Raw genomic sequence first — 11751 nt, 5'->3', positions numbered from 1 at the left:
AGTTGTGTTTTGACTGAACTGGAGGCATTTGGGAGCAGCGGCAAAAAGCAAAGAAAAATCAGGAAAGAACATGGGCAAACAAAATAACAATGGACCCAAAGATGTTGCATGAAAACATTAGAGTCAGAGGCAACTAAGCAAACAGCAGGGCACAGAAAAGATCAAAAATGTAACCTTTGTATCGGTTTGGAAGATGTTGCCAATATCCTTAAAGAATACATTGCTGTCTTCCCGAATGAGAGGGTGATGCAGATATTGTTATTAAGGAGGAGGAGTGTGAAGTATTGGACGTGATAACTTAAGGAGAGAGGAAGTCTTAATGGGATGAGCATCCTTGTCTGTGGATAAATCACCAGGACCAGATGAAATGTACCCCAGGCTGTTGAAAGAAGCCAGGGAAGAAATAGTGGAAGGTCTGACCATCATTTTCCAATCCCTCACTGGATACAGGTGTGGTGCCAGAGGATTGGAGGTCTTGTAACGTTGCAATAAAAGCAAAAATACGAGGCAGATCAAGCAGGGCTGATCCTTTTGAGTAGAGAAACAGGGCTGAATTCCCTGAACCAGTGCTACAGCTTTCAGAATAGAAGGAGCCTATACACACCTGATGGGTTCCACTTAAACAAAAGAGCTGGAGGTGTTGACGGTCAGAACAGATAAAATGTGGAGGAGTGTTTGAAGCAGATGCTGTGTGGTTACTGTAGTTGTACTATGGAGTTATTTCAAGGAGGAGATTCTGAATGTAATGGATCAACGTGGACCCGTCCAAGGCAAAGGTTCTAAGCTTCACTGTGGTCCAGCCTGGTTGAATGGAACTGAAGCAAACAAATCATCCAGAATTGGAAAAGAAATATAAGGCCATGAAAGCACATAATTCAGATGGATGCAATACCAGATGGTATGGCAAGAGTGTAAAACAGCAACAGACTGGTGAATAAAACTTTCCCATTGAATGAGACAAGAGAAGAGAAGGGTAATAATAGTGTCAGGTGAGTTGTGACACTATTCACATTCCACCTTGATCTGAATAGGACTGTTGAAGGGAGTGATTGAGAAGAATAGAGGAGAAATGAAAAGAAAGGAGAAATAAACAAAAGGTCTTTTGATTTTAGAATGCTTGTTTTTGGAAATGACAGACTGTAAAGTGTGTGTGTCAGAAGATATAGAGCGAAGTTGGGTATGACAAGATCACAGGAAAGTTGTGCCCTGAGACAAGGTGTGTGTTGACAGGAAAGCTGCTTTCTTTTGCACAAAATGTAATTTATTCATATAATTTGTGCAATTACATTGCAAAGCAGTTCAAATTTAATATTACATAAGGTACAATACAGATCAGTGTCCTTCAATAATGTACATGATGTATCTCACTATCCCTGCCTGCACAGGTTATATTTGCAGTATTTACATTACACATCAAACATTCTCTGGTGCAAACAGTCCGAGGGGTTTTACACGGGTTCCAGCCCCTCACTGTACTATGGCCTACTAGGGCCTCAGACTGCAGCCTTTCCCCATTGAGTCTCCATGGTGGCTTCCCCAAGCTTTAATGCCGTCCCACAGCACATAGTCTTGGACGTTGCAATGTGCCAGTCTGCAACACTCGGTCATGGACAGCTCTTTGCACTGGAATACCTGTCCCACGGCCGGGCTCGTTCTCAATAGAGATCATTTCAAATGAACATTTCCTAAATCCGTGCTTTCTCTCTCGCAATAAAGAGAACAGGATGTCTAGCAGATTCAGTGTGAGACAATAACACTGCCGGGTAAAGGCCGCTTTCCAACTCCAATCTTAACACAGGAGATTCCCCAAACAGCTACAGTAAGGTGTTGTAAACTGCTGGAAGCGGATGTGTGTGGAAATGGGGATGTTACTGAGGAGGTTTCTTCGTATAGAATGGACTGTGTTTTGGTGGGAATATTACTGAGTGTTAATTGCATCGGGACCATATTTAAAAGCTCCGGCTTTCTGGAAAGCCTTGACTATGAAGGCCGAGTCTGGAAGGGTTTGTGTGGAGAGCTGGGTTTCGGTTCAACTGTTAATAAAGCGTTTGAAATTGGCAGCCCGGAGGAAACTGGAGGTGGAGCTGAAAGATGAGGGGCCGTTCTCTCTCTGTCTGTCACTCTGGGTGTCTCCTCCATCTAGCTCTCTGTTTAATCTTCACTCTTGTCTCCTCCCTGCTCTCACTCTGCCTTTCTCAGCCAGGTCCGGGTGGCCTGTAAAAAAAGGAGCCTGACGGAATCAGTCTCTTTTATTGTGCACTGATTTGAGGCAAGAATCAACATGTCTGGCAGTAAACAAGAGTATGCTCCAGGCTGGCAGTATGTTAGAATCCATGAGGAAAGGCATCATCACCCTCATCGACAAGCGGAAGGGGGAGAGGACAGAAATAAGAAATTGGTGGCCCATCTCACTGCTTAATGCTGACTATAAGATTCTGTTAAAAGTCATAGCCAGTCGATTCAAGTCTGCTCTGGAGTTGGTGATTCACCCTGATCAGACCTATACTACACCAGGCAGGACAATCTCTGATAGCATTGCGCTACTCAGGGATATGATCACCTATGTACGGGACAGGAGGGTGGACATCTGCCTCATCAGCCTGGACCAGGAGAAGGCTTTTGACAGGATATCACACACTTACATGATGGATGTGCATTCCAAAATGGGGTTTGGGGAGGGAATCTGCAATTGGGTCAAACTACTCCACACAAACATCAGTAGTGCAGTCTCAATCAATGGGTGGGAACCAGAAAGTTTCCCGATCCAATCTGGAGTCAGACAGGGCTGTCCTCTCTCCCCTGTCTTGTTTGTTTGCAGTATTGAACCCTTTGCTGAGTCTATTAGGAAGAATGCGAGCATCATAGGGGTGACAATCCCAGGCAGCGGAGGCACTCAGGTTAAAACCTCCCTGTGCTTGGATAACGTCGCCGTTTTATGCTCGGATCCACTGTCTGTGCGCAGACTAATGAGCATCTGCGACCAGCTCGAACTGGCCTTGGGAGCCAATGTTAAACATGGCAAGAGCGAGGCCATGTTCTTTGGGAACTGGGCTAACCGATCCTTTGTCCCCTTCACCGTTAGGTCAGACTACCTGAAGGTGCTGGGGATATGGTTTGGAAGGGCTGGGACGTGCACCAAAACCTGGAAGGAGCGAGTAGCCAGGGTCCAACATAAGCTGAGCATGTGGGAGCAGCGATCTCTCTCCATTGTGGGTAAGAACCTGGTCATCAAGGGCGAGGTGCTCACATTGCTGTACGTGGTGCTGGTCTGAACCATACCGCATTCCTGCGCTGTGGCGATCACCTGAGCCATTTTACGCTTCATCTGGGGATCCAAAATGGTCCGAGTCCGGAGGGACACGATGTTCAAACCTCTGGATAAGGGCGGGAAAAATGTACCCAACTTCGCCCTCATCCTTCTGGCTACCTTTGTGTGTGTAGATCCCCAGTTTGCAAACTTCAAGTGTCACTACGTGCTGAGGTTCTATCTGTCCCCGGTGTGGCAAAGGATGGGCCTGGTCATATTGCCGCGGAATGCTCCATCCAGTTGGACTGTGCCATACTGCCTATCCTTCATGGAAAAGTTTCTGTGGAAAAACACCTTTGACCACCAATCCATCAGGCAGTGGTCTGCACGGAATATCCTCAAGGCCCTACGGGAAAAGGAGATGGTGGATCCTGTCGGATGGTCCCCTGAGCAGAAGTCCAAAGTCATTTGGCAGAATGCCTCATCACCAGAACTTTCAAACAAGCACCAAAATGTAGCCTGGCTGATGATGAGAAGAGCCCTCCCCGTCAGATCCTTCCTGCACACCCGAAGTCTCACCCCATCCACACGCGGCCCTCGAGGTGGCTGTGGTGGAAAAGAGACGTTGCCCACCTCTTTCTGGAATGTGTCTTTGCAAAGCAGGTGTGGAAGAGATGCAATGGTTTTTGTCGAGGTTCATCCCAAGCAGCTCTGTAGCACAGGAGTCTGTGCTCTGTGGGCTGTTCCCAGGGACGCACACCGAGATAAACATCAACTGTTGCTGGAGGACTATCAATTCGTTGAAAGACGCTCTTTGGTCTGCCCGAAACTTGCTGGTCTTCCAGTGCAAAGAGTTGTCCACGACCGAATGTTGCGGACTGACACATTCCAAGGTCCAGGACTACGTGCTGAGGGACGCACTAAAGCTTGGGGCAGCTGCAGCAAAGGCTCAATGTGGAAAGACCACTGTGTAAGATCCCCTCACCAAGCTGAACTGAGGGGCTGGATCCATGGGAAACCACTCGAACTGTAGCCAGAAAATATTTGTTTGCTGTAAAATGTACATGGCATGACAATGAAATGGAAGGGTTGTGAGGCAACTCACTCCTGTATTGAAGGAAACTGATCTCCTTTGCACTCTCTGTATTGTTTGACTTGGTGCTTTTTGGAACTGTTTTGTAATGTATTTTTTTTTACAGATTTTTATGAATAAAGTATATTTTGGAAATTAATAAAAGAAAGTCTGGCAGAGGTAAAGGAGGGAAAGGACTGGGCAAAGGCGCAGCAAAGCGGCACCGCAAAGTGCTTCGTGATAATATCCAGGGCATCACCAAACCAGCAATCCGCCGCCTGGCTCGCCGTGGCGGGGTCAAGCGGATCTCGGGTTTGATCTGTGAGGAGACTCGCGGGGTGTTGAAGGTTTTCCTGGAGAATGTGATCAGGGATGCGGTCACCTGCACTGAACACACCAAGCGCAAGACGGTCACTGCCATGGATGTGGTGTACGCTCTGAAACGGCAGGGCCGCACTCTCCACGAATTCAGCGGCTGAACAACTCGACCCTTTCCAGCAAACACAACAAAGGCTCTTCTAAGAGCCACCCACCGCCTCACAGAGAGAGCAGTGACCTGGAAACGGGAGCTGGGATAGGCTGTTTAGAACTGTCTAGAATAAATCTGTGCTGTGTTCGAGATACAAAACTGGAATCCCCAAATTTGACATTTCATTTGCAGCAAGGATGTGCAGTGGATTTTATTTTCTGAACGGGCTGTGTAAACAGCGCCTGAGGCTCTACAGTTAGTTATTTCTCCAGTCGACACATGCCCTCAGTGAAAAGCCACATCACTCCTCCAGAATCACTCATTGTTTTCAGAATATTTCAAAATGATTTCGCTGCAATGAGGGAATCCGGGAGTTTTGCAGCAGCCATCGCTGGAACCAGATCCACTTGTGATGTTATTTCCCCCGAGACAGTGTTTCCTGCACTGAAACTGACAGGGTTTGTGAAACTGATTAGTTTCAGCTCAGTCATTCAGGGACCTGAAATTCCCGCAGTTTGAGCCCGCGCTATCCAGAGCCCACTTCTGATTGGTCACCCTCTTCCCATTCGCATGTCTTAACCAATTGCCGAGCCTCGAATTAGAAAATACAGCAAATCATTGGCTTAAATTGTCGTCCTGGCAGAAAGGTTGAATTCCAAAAAGCCGCCAATTTCAGTGTTGGGCAGAATCGAATTACTCAACGAATCTCAATAACGAAATTGGCGGCACATTTTATACTTACCCCGATTTTCCTTTCCATCGATTGGGGTGCTAATTCACTCGGGTGCGTTTGCTAATACTAACTGTAATCCTCAGATCCATTTAACATTTCAGTAATCCTATTAAATACAAAAGGAATTTTATGATTGAATTTCCATTGGAATATAGTGAAATAGTATCCCGATCGATGGAAAGGAAAATCGGGCAGAGGATAAAATGTGCTGCCAATTCGTTATTGTGATTTGTTTATATAACTGACCAGGACTGACTTCACCCGAACACAGCTACTAGCTCCCACCCCACTGACCGCTCTCCCCCCTCTGCAACTCGCTTTCTCCCCCTCCTCCCTACTGGTGAAATTCCGCACTCTGTCTGTTCGCTCTCCGCACCCCCACCCCCCACCCTGTCCCAGCCCAGCCCACAGCTACTAGCTCTGGCCGTGACACTCGCTCCCACATTTCTTCACCAGGCGCCACCTGTAGAAGCAGGAGGGCCGCAAGGGGTGACAGGGCGACGGAGGAGTGAGTGGCTGAGAGGAGGGAAGCGGCGCGGCCTGGAGCGAGTGGCCAGAGAGTGGGGTGGTGCGAAGCGAGGAACAACTGGCCAGGGGAGTGGGGGGGTGGGGGAGCAGCGAGGTCTGGAGCGAGCGGCTGAGGGGGGGAATCGTCGAGGCCTGGAGTGAGTTGCCGAGGGGGGAGAGCTACAGCTCGGTCAAAGGCCAAGTCTCGCTCCTCCTGGGCTGGACTGCAGTTCCCGGTGGGCCGTGTTCACAGGCTCCTGAGAAAGGGCAACTATGCTGAGCATGTGGGTGTCGGAGCCCCGGTCTATCTGGCTGCTGTGCTCGAGTATCTGACCGCTGAAATCCTCGAGTTGGCCAGTAACGCGGCCCAGGACAACAGGAAGACCTGCAACATCCTCAGACACCTACAGCTGGCTGTCCAGAATGACGAGGAGCTCACCAAGCTGCTGGGAGGGGTGACCATCACTCCGGGCTGGGTGCTGCCTAATATCTAGGGCATTCTGCTGCCCAAGAAAACCAGCGCTCCGGGCACCAAAACCAAGGCAATCTGCCAGGATTTTATCAAATACCCAAAGGTTCTTTTCAGAGCCACCCACAGTATCATTCTTGTAAATCTCCTCTGGACTCTCTACACAACAATTATGTCCTTTCTGTAATGTGATGACCAGAACTGTACGCAATACTCCAGCTGTGGCCAAACCACCGTTTTAAACAGTTCTCGCATTACATCCCTGCTTTTGTCAACCAAGAAAGGAAAGCATTCCATATGCCTTCTTCACCACTCTATCTACCTATCCTGTCACTTTCAGGGACTTGTGGACATGCACTCCAAAGTCTCTCACTTCTTCTACCCATCTCAATATCTTCCCGTTTATTGTGTATTCCCTTGCTTTGTTTGCCCTCCCCAAATGCATTACCTCACACTTCTCCAGATTGAATTCCATTTGCCACTTTTCCGCCCACTCAATTAATCCATTCATATCATTCTGAAGTCCACAGCCATCCTCCTCACTATCAATTCCACAGCCAATTTTTGTGTCATCAACAAATTTCCCAATCATAGCTCCCACATTTAATTCCAAATAATTATTATTTTTTTTTTTAAAAGAGATACAGCACTGAAACAGGCCCTTCGGCCCACCGAGTTTGTGCCGACCATCAACCATCCATGTTATACTAATCCTACACTAATTCCATATTCCTACCACATCCCCACCTGTCCCTATATTTCCCTACCACCTACCCAGGTACAATTTATAACGGCCAATTAACCTATCAACCAGCAAGTCTTTGGCATGTGAGAGGAAACTGGAGCACCCAGAGGAAACCCACACAGGCAGCACCCAGAATTGAACCCGGGTCGCTGGAGCTGTGAGGCTGCGGTGCTAACCGCTGCGCCACTGTGCTGCCCGTGTGGTAATATACACCACAAACAGCAAGGGACCCAACACTGAACCCTGTGGAACGCCACTGAAAACCGCTTTCCATGTGCAAAAACATCCGTTGACTACTATCCTTTGTTTCCTGCCACTGAGTCAATTTTGGATCCAACCTGCCACATTTCCCTGTATCCCATGGGCTTTCATTTTATTGACCAGACTGCCATGTGGGACCTTATCAAATGCCTTACTAAAATCCATGTAAACCACATCCACCGCACGATCCTCATCAATGCTCCTTGTTACTTCCTCAAAAAACTCAATAAAGTTAGTGAGACATGACCTTCCCTTAACAAATCCATGCTGACTATCCCTGATTAATCCATGTCTTTCCAAGTGGTAGTTTATCCTGTCCCTCAGAATTGATTCGAATAATTTACCCACCACTGAGGTCAGACTTACCACATCCTTTTAAAATAATAGTACAACGTTCGCAGACCTCCAATCCTCCGGCACCTCCCCCATATCCAGTGAGGATTTGAAGATGATCCTCAGCGCATCCACTATTTACTCCTTGGCTTCCTTTAACAACCTCAGATGCAAACCATCTGGCCCTGGTGATTTATTCATTTTCAAGGATGTCAGACCCTCTCGTTCTTCCACTCTCATTATGCTTATCGTATCTAATATTTCACACTCCTCTTCTTTTACTACAATGTCTGCATCATCCCTCTCCTTTGTGAAGGCAGAGACAAAAAACTCATTAAGAACCACGCCCACATCTTCTGGATCCACACAGAAGTTCCCTTGTACATGTCTGATAGGCCATACCCTTTCCTTAGTTATCCTCTCGCTCTTCATGGACTGATAAAACATCTTTGGGTTTCCTTCAACTAGTTGTATCCAGTCCACATCCACCAAATCACCTCTCAGTTTTGTAAAATTTGCCTTCCCCCAATTTCGAACTTTTACTTTTCGAGCTGCCCTGCCATTACTTAGCTTTACAAACTCATTATTGCTCGTGTAATAAGTAGAATAATTTACCAGTTACTCACCGATCAGCTTCTTCCCCTGTATCATGGAGGCTGAAAAGGCAGAAGAGAAGAGACCAAAGAGCACCTCCTTCCCCTAGTCAGTGAAGTCCCTCACACATCAACTCACAGCTTTACACTCTGTCCAAACAGCACTTTCTAATTAGTAATTATTCATAAATTACACTAACTAAAACATTAGTAACCTGACCAATTATCAGGTAGCTATTTGAGGGTTTTTAAACAAAGAGCTTTTTTCCCTCTCCCAAAGGCTCTTTTCCGATCCACCCACAGTATCTGAAAGGGCTGATTACTGTCTGAAGTCTGCTGTACCCACACCTCTGCCTATCCCTCTTCATCGAGAACAACCAGCGTCATCTCCCATTCCTTTCACCATCATGTGTTTAACTCGCTTCTCCTTATAGACTGTCAGATATCAATGTAATAATGAAATGATCTGTGTCAGTGCTGGCCATTTCCCTGTCCTGATTTCAGACCCCACTCTGGACACTTGTTTCCCATTCCAGGACCTTCTTGTATTAATATTCAGCACCACCTGTCAGTCAGAAACTTGTCTCAATGAACCGATCCTTTTACTGAACTTCCAACTGCTGCTGTCTATTTCTCGAGGGAAAGAGCAGCTCACTGTGTAAGGATGTGAGGGGAATGTAACCCGGCTGCTGGAGAGAAGGTCCCGTCTTCTCAATCAAAAGCCCTTTATTTTACTTCAGTGATTCCCAGATTCCCAGCTGGTCCGTTGAGGATTTTGTTTTCACAGAAATAGCTTGTTAAATACAAATCTGATTCCAACATGTCAGTAACAGGACAGAATGGGAACCTTTAAAAGGATGAAGCAACTATTTCAGCGGCTTCTCACTGTCCCCCTGAAGCCTGTGTGAAGGGGAATTACCAATAGTCTGTAATTTATTACTTCCACACCGAGTTTGAGTTATTTGTCGTGTGAAAGATTGCTGAACAAAGTCTTTTACTGTCAGTTGCGGATGAGAAGTTGACAAAAATTGGCAAAATAAAGCTGTTCATAAAATAGCACCAGAAATTTGAGTCGGTAAAAGCAAAATTGTGTTTTAAAAGTTTATTTAAACCGCTACGGGAAAATAGATTTTTATGTACTTTTCCAGTCGATCACTTCTTTTCCACAGTGAAATTGGCGGCTTTCACAAATTCAAATATTCTGCCAGGTTGACAGGTTCAACCAATGATTTTTTGTATTTTGTGCTTCGAGGTTCTCTGATTGAACCATCCCTGAGGACTAATGACCGTGTGGCCTAATGGATAAGGCGTCTGACTTCGGTATATTCGATGATGTTATCAGAAGATTGCAGGTTCGAGTCCTGCCACAGTCATTTTGACCCAAAGGGATTCTGCAGGGCTTTGGGGATCAAGTCGGGGACTGAACAGATTGGAAACCCGACATGGACTTGATGGGGCGAATGGCCTCCTCATGTGCTGTCACTGACTTCATGAGAAGAGGGTGACCAATCAGAAGTGGGCTGGGGTTCCAGCGGGCTCAAACTGCAGGAATTCCAGGTCCCTGAAGGACTGAGCTGAAACTGATCAGTTTCACTGCAGGAAACACCGTCTCGGGAGAAATAACATCACAAATAATTCCATTTGACTAATTATTCAATTATAAAACAATGGGCAGATGTGAAGGTGTGATGTTACTTTTCACTGTGAGGGGAGAATCCACCATCTGTGTAAATCAGCAACTTTATAACATCGTCTGTACGTTTGGAAAAGAAACGATGAAAACTCTCCCCATAACCCTGGTGCGGTGGAAAGGCTCAATTCAGAGATTGGACTATAACGAGAGCACAACATAAATCATTAACTGATATTTCCGGCATAAAACACACCCCAGCTCCCGTTCCCATGTCACTGCTGTCCCTATCAGGCGGTGGCTGACTCTGAAAAGAGACTTTGTTTTGTGTTTCTGCAGGAAAACCACAAAGATCCTCCCAGGCAGTGAAACTCATCTTCCCAGAATCTCCATACCAGATTGAAACAGAAAACACAAAGACAGTGAGAAAGTTCCAGAGAGTTACTGAGCATTAAAACCAATGAAATAAACCAATTCTAGAGAGATGTTGGTGCAGCTTTTTCAGAGAGATTGTGGGTGGCTCTTAAAAGAGCCGTTGTGTTTCGAGTGTTTTCACTACACGGTGGAGTTTTACTTGGAGTTGATGTACTTGGTCACTCACTTTGTCCCTTCTCACATTCCGAGCGCTTTGTTGGGTGGAAATGTTTCTTCAGGCAGTTTCAACAGCTCAGAGCCGACATTGAGTCAGAAACCAGAAATGGGAGTACGGGACACAGACAAGGAATTGAGACTGAACCTTTCTAAATCTCACTGGTAATAGGCCTCAGCTAGAGCATTGTGTCTAATTCCATGCTCCACACTTTAGCAGGAATGGCAAGGCCTTAGAGAGGGTGCAGAGGAGATTTACTAGAATGTATCAGAGATGCAGGAATTCAGCTAATGTGGAAAGAATAGGGGTCTGGGGTGTGTGAAGCTGGGGTCCTTCTTCTTAGAGAAGAGATGTTAATGGGGCAGTTAATAGTTGTGTTCAACATTGTGAAGAGTTTTTATAAGAAGAAAGAAGTTTTACTACAATTAGGCAGAGCCTTGGTGAGATCACACCTGGAGCACTGTGTACAGTTTTGGTTCCCCTTATCTAAGGAAGGATATACTTGCCTTAAAGGAAGTGTATCAAAGTGTCACTCGATTGCTTCCTGGGATGAGGGGATTGTCCTATGAGAAGAGATTGAGTAGACGAGGCCGATATTCCTCAGAATTGAGAAGAGTCAGAGGTAATCTTACTGGCACCTAAAAATCTTAAGGGATTTAACAGGGTAAATGCTGGGACGATGTTTCCTCTGGCTGGGGAATCTAGAACTAGGAATCACAGTCTCAGTATAAATGGCTCCATCATTTAGGACTGAGAAGAGGAGAATTTTTTTCACTCAAAGTATTGTGAATCTTTGGAATTCTCTACGCGCAGTGGTTAGCACCGCAGCCTCACAGCTCCAGTGACCTCGGTTCCCTTCAGGGTATTGCCTGTGCGGAGTTTGCAAGTTTTCTCTGTGAGTGCATGGGTTTCCGCCGGGTGCTCCAGTTTCCTCCCACAGCCAAAGACTTGCAGGTTGATAGGTAAATTGACCATTGTAAATTGCCCCTAGTGGAGATAGGTCGTAGGAGAATGGTGGGAATGTGGTAGGGAATATGGGATGAATGTAGGATTAGTATAAATGGGTGGTTATTGGTCGGCACAGACTCGGTAGGCCGAAGGGC

General features: G+C 46.4%; 1 non-coding gene across 1 annotated transcript; it reads left to right on the top strand.

The window, feature by feature from the left end:
• The first annotated feature begins 9713 nt into the window (after nucleotides 1-9713).
• trnar-ucg (transfer RNA arginine (anticodon UCG)) lies at nucleotides 9714-9802 on the top strand. The gene is given in 2 exon segments: nucleotides 9714-9750; nucleotides 9767-9802. It is a non-coding gene; the product is annotated as a tRNA-Arg (tRNA).
• Nucleotides 9803-11751: the final 1949 nt, after the last annotated feature.

This window comes from Heterodontus francisci, unplaced genomic scaffold (genome assembly GCF_036365525.1).
Source record: "Heterodontus francisci isolate sHetFra1 unplaced genomic scaffold, sHetFra1.hap1 HAP1_SCAFFOLD_61, whole genome shotgun sequence".
NCBI lineage: Eukaryota > Metazoa > Chordata > Chondrichthyes > Heterodontiformes > Heterodontidae > Heterodontus > Heterodontus francisci.
Note: the sequence above shows the minus strand (reverse complement) of the source record. Positions and strands in the feature narration are given on the sequence as shown.